The sequence below is a fragment of the Nomascus leucogenys genome, chromosome 4, assembly GCF_006542625.1.
Source record: "Nomascus leucogenys isolate Asia chromosome 4, Asia_NLE_v1, whole genome shotgun sequence".
Taxonomy (NCBI): domain Eukaryota; kingdom Metazoa; phylum Chordata; class Mammalia; order Primates; family Hylobatidae; genus Nomascus; species Nomascus leucogenys.
Window position 1 is genome coordinate 52,328,341 of NC_044384.1, and position 7,676 is coordinate 52,336,016.

At 38.0% G+C, this 7,676-nt stretch overlaps 1 pseudogene; it reads left to right on the top strand.

Annotated features, from left to right (window-relative positions):
- Positions 1–3,735: 3,735 nt before the first annotated feature.
- On the top strand, positions 3,736–5,077 carry LOC105739625 (annotated as a pseudogene).
- The last annotated feature ends 2,599 nt before the right edge of the window (positions 5,078–7,676 follow it).

Genomic DNA, 7,676 nt, shown 5'->3' on the forward strand with positions numbered 1-7,676 from the left:
AAAATTACCAGTATCAACAAGGATATGAAAACCTTCAAATTAAACTCACGAGCTAAAACAGAGTAAACAACCACTCTTTTTACAACAAATGTGAGGCTATGAGTCTATCAAAAGTGAAACTGTTAGAACTGCATACACTATGAAGTTTAATATGTCTTGAGAATTTCCCTTCAGGTTGGCACGTTGCTTATAATGTGTTCACTAGAACCACATTATAATTATAAATTTATGAAAACTCCAGCTGTTGATGGAGGATATATCTAATAGTATGAATTGATTTTGACATTATTAATGAATTTATTTTGCTAAAGCAAATACTGCTTTTTGAGATGAAAGATATGATTTTTAAATTTCATTAGTTCTTTTACAGACACACAAAATTGTCAAATCCAGATGCCTTTGAAAGTTCGTAATCACATAACCTGAGTTATTAATTAGGTCTTCTTTTTTGAACGACTTTAGTTATTGTTTTGTGGACGACATTTCATTTTCTTAGCTGCTGTATTGGTTTGTATTTTCATCACAGTTGAACAAATATTTATTTGTGAATCCTCTTGCTAGCAATGTATTTCACAAAAATTCTCTTGTGCATTTAAAATGTTTGATGTAGTTTCCAGTAAACCATAGTTATTAAATCCAAAATAGTGGTTGAATTGCTTATATTCATCTCTTTATCATTCTTTCATTTATTCTTTAGTCACTAGTTCATTTATAATAACATTCTCTACCTCTTGAGGTTTTTATTTTTTATTATTTATTTATTTATTTATTTATTTATTTATTTTGAGACAGAGTCTCACTCTGTCACCCAAGTGGAGTGCAGTGGCGCTATCTTGGCTTACTGCAACCTCTGCCTCCCAGGTTCAAGTCATTCTTCTGCCTTAGCTTCCTGAGTAGCTGGGACTACAGGCAAGTGCCACCACGCCCGGCTAATTTTTGTGTTTTTAGTGGAGACAGGGTTTCACCATATTGGTCAGGCTGGTCTTGAGCTTCTGACCTCGTGATCAGAAAGTGCCTCCCACCTCGGCCTCCCAAAGTGCTGGGATTACAGGCATGAGCCACCGCGCCCGGACACCTCTGAGGTTTTTAATCACATAAAACATGTATATGGGTTTAGAATAGTACCAGCATGTAATCAAAGCTCAGTAAATATTAGTTATTATTATTCGTATTAATTTAATTATTCAAACAATTGTTAGAATCCATTACGGACAGGTAGATGCTATGTAAAAATGATGAGTAAGACACGTAAGTATTCACACCTATGAAACATATTCCATGGATAACCAACTATACAAACATAAGTGTGTGCTGGGTAAGATGCTTTCCTATCAACCATGCCAGCAAAACACATAAACATAAAATGTCAAGCCCTTTTCAAAAATATCTCTTGTTAGTAACATGTCTCCTTTTCTTAAAAACTAAGAATTCAGGGATTTAACAAAAGTTTTAGAGCTGTTTTCAATCATCATAGTCTCTATAATAGAAAGAACCCTATAGTGAGAGCTAGGAAAGTTAGTTCCAGCTGATAGCAAGTTGTCTGTATGACCTTGGGTAGGTCATTGAAACTTACTGGGTCATGATATCTTCACTTGAAAAACTAAAAGCAAATATCCAGAAGATAAGACCTAGGAATTTGCAGTTTAAGAAAGCTCCTTAGGTGCTTTTATTACTAAAACCTAGCCAGCCAGTGTCACAAGGACTGCTAGCAATTCTCCTAATTCTTTTACGCTGACAAGAACTTGAAAAACCAGTGAATGAGTGGATGATAGGGTTCTGCTTTTTTGTGCAGTATATAAACGTTACATCTAGAAAGTCCCTAGTGTTAAGATGAGTGTTATTAATGCATTTTGTCAATCAGGCATTACTTTGGATTCAGAAAGGCATCAATTAAAATGACATCCATTTTGTGGCAATTAGACATGTCAGTTCCGCAGCTTAGTATGAATGACTTTACAATCTCATAATTTTAATATCAATCTCAAAACAATAGGAAGCTTTGGCCATGAGAGGAGGAAACACAATTTTGAACTACAGAGTACAGATGAGATTTTTAGAGGCATCGTGACAGCCAAGGGGTAGAGTCAGGTATCCAGGTACTTGGTAGACAAAGAAGAAATTTTTGAAATTGAGACCTGATGCCAGAAAGAAGATGGGAATGCAGAATCTGTTAATCTGCTCATTTATTCCACAAATAGTTACTGAATTCTGGCATTATGCTGGCCACAAGTTTGCACATGCAATTATAATATAGTCCTCAGTCTTAAAGTGATTAGAGCTTACTGACCAGCAATTCCCACTTAAAAAACTTGGCCTAGATCATGATTAAACTGTTAAGCACCTTTAAAAATTATCTTACCAGGCCAGGCGTGGTGGCTCACGCCTGTAATCCCAGCACTTTGGGAGGCTGAGGAGGGCAGATAACGAGGTCAGGAGATCGAGACCATCCTGGCCAACACAGTAAAACCCTGTCTCCACTAAAAAAAAATACAAAAAATTAGCCAGGCGTGGTGGTGGGCGCCTGTAGTCCCAGCTACTCGGGAGGCTGAGGCAGGAGAATGGCGTGAACCCAGGAAGCAGAGCTTGCAGTGAGTCAAGATGGCGCCACTGCACTCCAGCTTGGGCGACAGAGCGAGACTCTGTCTCAAAAAAAAAGAAAAAAAAATTATCTTACCTTTGTAATTTGATAAGACTAATTTATTCCAAAGTTTAGTTTCAGTGATGGTATCCTTCATGACCTTTGCCAAATCACATATAATCTCCATGATTTACTTTATATATTTTTCTTTGTATCAACTTGCTATTTATACCTAAAAACAATTGAGATAGCCAGGTGTTATACCTCAAAACAATTGAGACCACCCTGGAGAAACTCCAACCAGCCTCCCCACTGAGGTGGAGCCTCGGGAAGTTCATGCCTTTTGCAGTGGGGTGGAGCTTGGCCCCTCCTCTTCCTGTGTGGAAACTAGGATTCCAACCGTCTGGCAGGAAGCACTGTAATGGAGGGTTTCTCCCTTGTTTTTTTTTTTTTTACCCCTTTTCACCCAATAAAACCCTGCTTTACTCACCCTTTAAACCATCTGTGAACCTAAATTTTCATGGTTGTGGGCCAGACAAGAACCCCGTCTTTAGCTGAAGTAAGGAAAAGTCCTGCAACACAATTATTTAAAATATAAAGTTTAAATCAGTACCATAACTAAGAAATTAATACCGTTTGCCATGAATGTATGGTAAATACACAAAAATAAATACAGTGAAAACCAAATAATACCGTTAAGTCATACTTAGATGCAGGTTCCTGATCAGTGGTCAATAATGGCTTTCATGTTTTTAAGAATGGGTACTAGCAATCATTAGAAAGGTGTTAAAGATATATTTTCAACCAATTGTTGCTTTCTCCTTAACCCTAAGTACCCAAAAACAACAAAAAAAATTATCAAGTTACTAATGCTGATTCAATTATACATTATACATAATAGGGAGAACACTAGGTTTAACAAATACAAAAATTTCCTAACAGACTCTATAAAATAAACATTGACATTAAAATGTATCCCCATATATAGGAATCCCCAAAATCTCGCTCTCGCCTGCCTGCCTGCTCTCTTGCTTACTTGCGCTTTCGCTTGCCCCCTTCTCGAGGATCCAGGGTGCTCTGACCACAGCCTGCAGCTGGGATGGGAGACAGAGGAGGTGGCTCAGGGAAAATGAGGCTGCAGTGCTGGTGGTAGGAAGATGTTGGGCAGGGATGAGCAGCAGGAGCAAACTATCGCTGAGGACCTGGTCATGACCAAGTATCAGATGGGTGGGTGACATCGCCAGCTGGGTACTTTGGTCCCTGGTGGAAGCATCCAGCTCAGATGTGTGAGTACTGAGCCTGTGTGAGGAAGGTGATGCCATGATTATGGCAGAAACGGGGAAAATCTTCAAGAAAGAAAAGGAAATGAAGAAAGGTATTGCTTTTCCCACCAGCATTTCGGTAAATAACTGTGTGTGTCACTTCTCTCCTTTGAAGAGTGACAAAGACTGTATTCTCAAGGAAGGTGACCTGGTAAAAATTGACCTTGGTGTCCATGTGGATGGCTTCATCGCTAATGTAGCTCATACTTTTGTGGTGGATGTAGCTCAGGGGATCCAAATGACAGGGCAGAAAGCAGATGCTATTAAGGCAGCGCACCTTTGTGTTGAAGCTGCCCTATGCCTGGTCAAACCTGGAAACCATAACACACATGTGACAGAAGCCTGGACCAAAGTTGCTCATTCATTTAACTGCATGCCAGTAGAAGGTATGCTGTCACACCAACTGAAGCAACATGTCATTGATGGTGAGAAAACTGTTACCCAGAACCCCACAGACCAGCAGAAGAAGGACCATGAAAAAGCTGAATTTGATGTTTTCATCAGCATAGGAGAGGGCAAGGCCAAGGATGCAGGACTACTATTTACAAAGGAGACCCCTCTAAATAATATGGACCACAAATGCAAACTTCACGTGCCTTCTTCAGCGAGGTGGAAAGGTGTTTTGATGCTGTGTTGTTTAAGAGCATTTGAAGATGAGAAATAGGCTTGGATGGGTGTGGTGGAGTGCACCAAACATGGACTGCTGCAACTATTTAATGTTCTGTATGAGAAAAAGGGTGAATCTGTTGACCAGTTTAAATTTACAGTTCTGCTCATGCCCAATGGCTCCATGCTGATAACCAGTGGGGTCCCTTTGAGCCTGACCTCTACATGTCTGAGATAGAGGTCCAGGATCCAGAGCTAAAGACCCTGCTACAGAGTTCTTCAAGTTGAAAAACCCAGAAAAAGAAAAAAAAAAGAAGTCCTCCCAGAGAACACCACCAGTGGGGAAACATTAGAAGAAAAGGAAGCTGGGGACTGGGGTGGGGCCTTCTCCCCAGATTGCTGCTCCTGCCTCATCCCCTTCCCACTGTATCCCAGGCTCTGTGAAGTGCAGTTCTTCTTCTACACCTGGGACCACCAGCAGAGCAGGGGTCTCCTTGCCCCCATCCCAGTTCCCCATCCCACCCTCTTCCAGCAACAACCAGCTCCAACTGACTCTGGCCTTGGGAGGTGAGCCTTTCCAACCATGGAAGACTACTTTAAATGAAAAAAAGAAACTGAATAATAAATAAAATATATCAGGAGTCAAAATAATAAATAAAATAAAATCAGGAGTCAAAAACCAAAAGAGAAAGAAAGAAACTCCCACAGATTCAACAACAAAAAAAATGTCTTGGAACAACATAAAGACTTCTTGAAACTATTAAGGGATTATAGCAAGGTTGCAGAATACCGGTGAATATACAAACATCAACCACTTTCCTATATATGAGCAAGGAACAAGTGGAATTTCAAATTAAAATATATCATCTACATTAACAGCCAATACCATGAAACACTTAAGTATAAATCTAACAAAATACGTTCAAGATCTATATGAAGAAAATGACAAAACTCTGACGAAATAAAGAACTAAATGGAGGGATATTCCATGTTTATTACTAGAAAGACTCAGTATGATTTTTCCCAACTTGGTCTATAGATTTAACATAATCCCAATCAAAATCTCAGCAAGTTATTTTGTGGTTATCAAAAAACTAATTATAAATTTCATATGAAGAAGCAAAAGACCCAGAATAGCCAAAACAATATTGAAAGAGAACAAAATTGGGACTACTTGACTTCAAGACTTAGTATAAAGTTACAGTAATCAAGACAGTATGCTATTGCAAAAAAAAAAAATAATAGCCTGGTGCAGTGGTTCATGCCTATAATCACAACACTTTGAGAGGCAGAGGCAGGAGGATTGTTTGAGGCCAGGACTTTGAGACCAGCATGGACAACATAGTGAGACTCTGTCTCTACACAAAAATTAAAAATTAGCCATGTATGGTGGCTTGCAACTATAGTCCTAGCAACTCAGGGTACTGAGGTAGGAGAAAAGCTTGAGCCCAGTAGTTTGAGGCTGCAACGAGCTACGATCATGAAATCTCATCGCTGCACTCAAACCTGGATAACAGAGTGATACTCTGTCTCTGAATAATAAAAATTTGAAAAGACAAATAGTTTAATGGAACATAATATAGAGACTGGTTAGAGACAAGAAATAAGCTCACACAAATGTCAATTGATCTTTGACAAGGAAACAAAGGCAATACAATGAAGAAAAGATAGTCTTTGAACAAATAGTGCTGGAGAAATATGACATCTACCTGCAAAAAAAATTTTGAAAAGGAATCTAGACACAGACTTTACATGCTCCACGAAAAATATTTTGAAATGAATCATAGACGTAAATGTAAAATGCAAAAACTACAAAACTACAAAAAGATAACACAGGAGAACATTTAAATGATCTTTGACTTGGTAATGACTTTTTATATATAATACCAGAGGCATGATCCATGAAAGAAATAATTGATAAGCTGAACTTCATTAAAACTGAAAACTTCTGCTCTGCAAAATGTGCTATTAAAAGAATTAGAAGACAAACCACAGACAAGAAGAAAGCATTTGCAAAAGTCACAACTAACAAAGGACTATTATCCAAAATAGACAAAAAAAATCTTAAAATTCAACAGTAAGAAAATGAACCACTCAGTTGAAAATGGTCAAAAGGCCTGAACAGACACCTCGTAAAAAAGATACAGAAGACAAGTATACATATGAAAAAGCACTCAACATCACATGTCATTAGAAAATTGCATATTAAAACAACAATGACATACCACTACTCACCTAGTAGAATGGCCAAAATACAAAACACTGACAACAGCAAATGCTGACAAGGATGTGGAGCAACAGGAACTCCCATTCATTGCTGATTGGAATGCAACATGGCACAGCCAGTTTGGAAAACACTTTGGCACTTTCTTACCATGCAATTTAGCAATTCTGCTCCTTGGTATTTATCCAAATAAACTGTAAACTTATGCCCACACAAAAACCAATACATGGATGTTTACAGTAGCTTTAATTTCCATAAACTCTAAATTTCTTTAAATATAAATTTCTGTAAATTTCAGTTTAATTTTTATAAACTGAAAGCAATCCTGATGTCCTTTATTAGGTGAATGGAGAGATAAACTGATAATCCAATTTAATGATGGAATATTATTCAACACTAAGAAGAAATGAGCTATCAAGCCATGAAAAGACATGGAGGAACTTTAGAAGCATTCAGATTGGTGAAAGACTCCAATCTAAAGAGGCTACATGCAGTATTATTCCAACTACATGACATTCTAGGAAATGCAAAGCTATGGAGACAGTAAAAAAAAATCAGTGATTGCCAGGGATTAGGAGGAAAGGAGGGTAAATACATGGAGTACAGAGGATTTTTAAGGCAATGAGGTTATCCTGCATGATACTATAATGGTGATCATGTCACACATTTGTCAAAACCCATAACAATGTACCACTACTATTTATCCATAGAATTTTATTTTAAGAATCCATAGAATATACCACACCAATAGTAAACCCTGCTATAAACTATGGACTTTTGAGTAATAATGATGCATCAATACAGATTCATTGATTGTAACTAATACATCACTCTAGTGTCAGATGTTGATTACAGAGGAGGCTGCACAAGCGTGGGGACAGCCAGTGTATGGGAACACTGTACTTGCTGCTCAATTTAGCTGTGAAGCTAAACCTGCTCTAAGAAA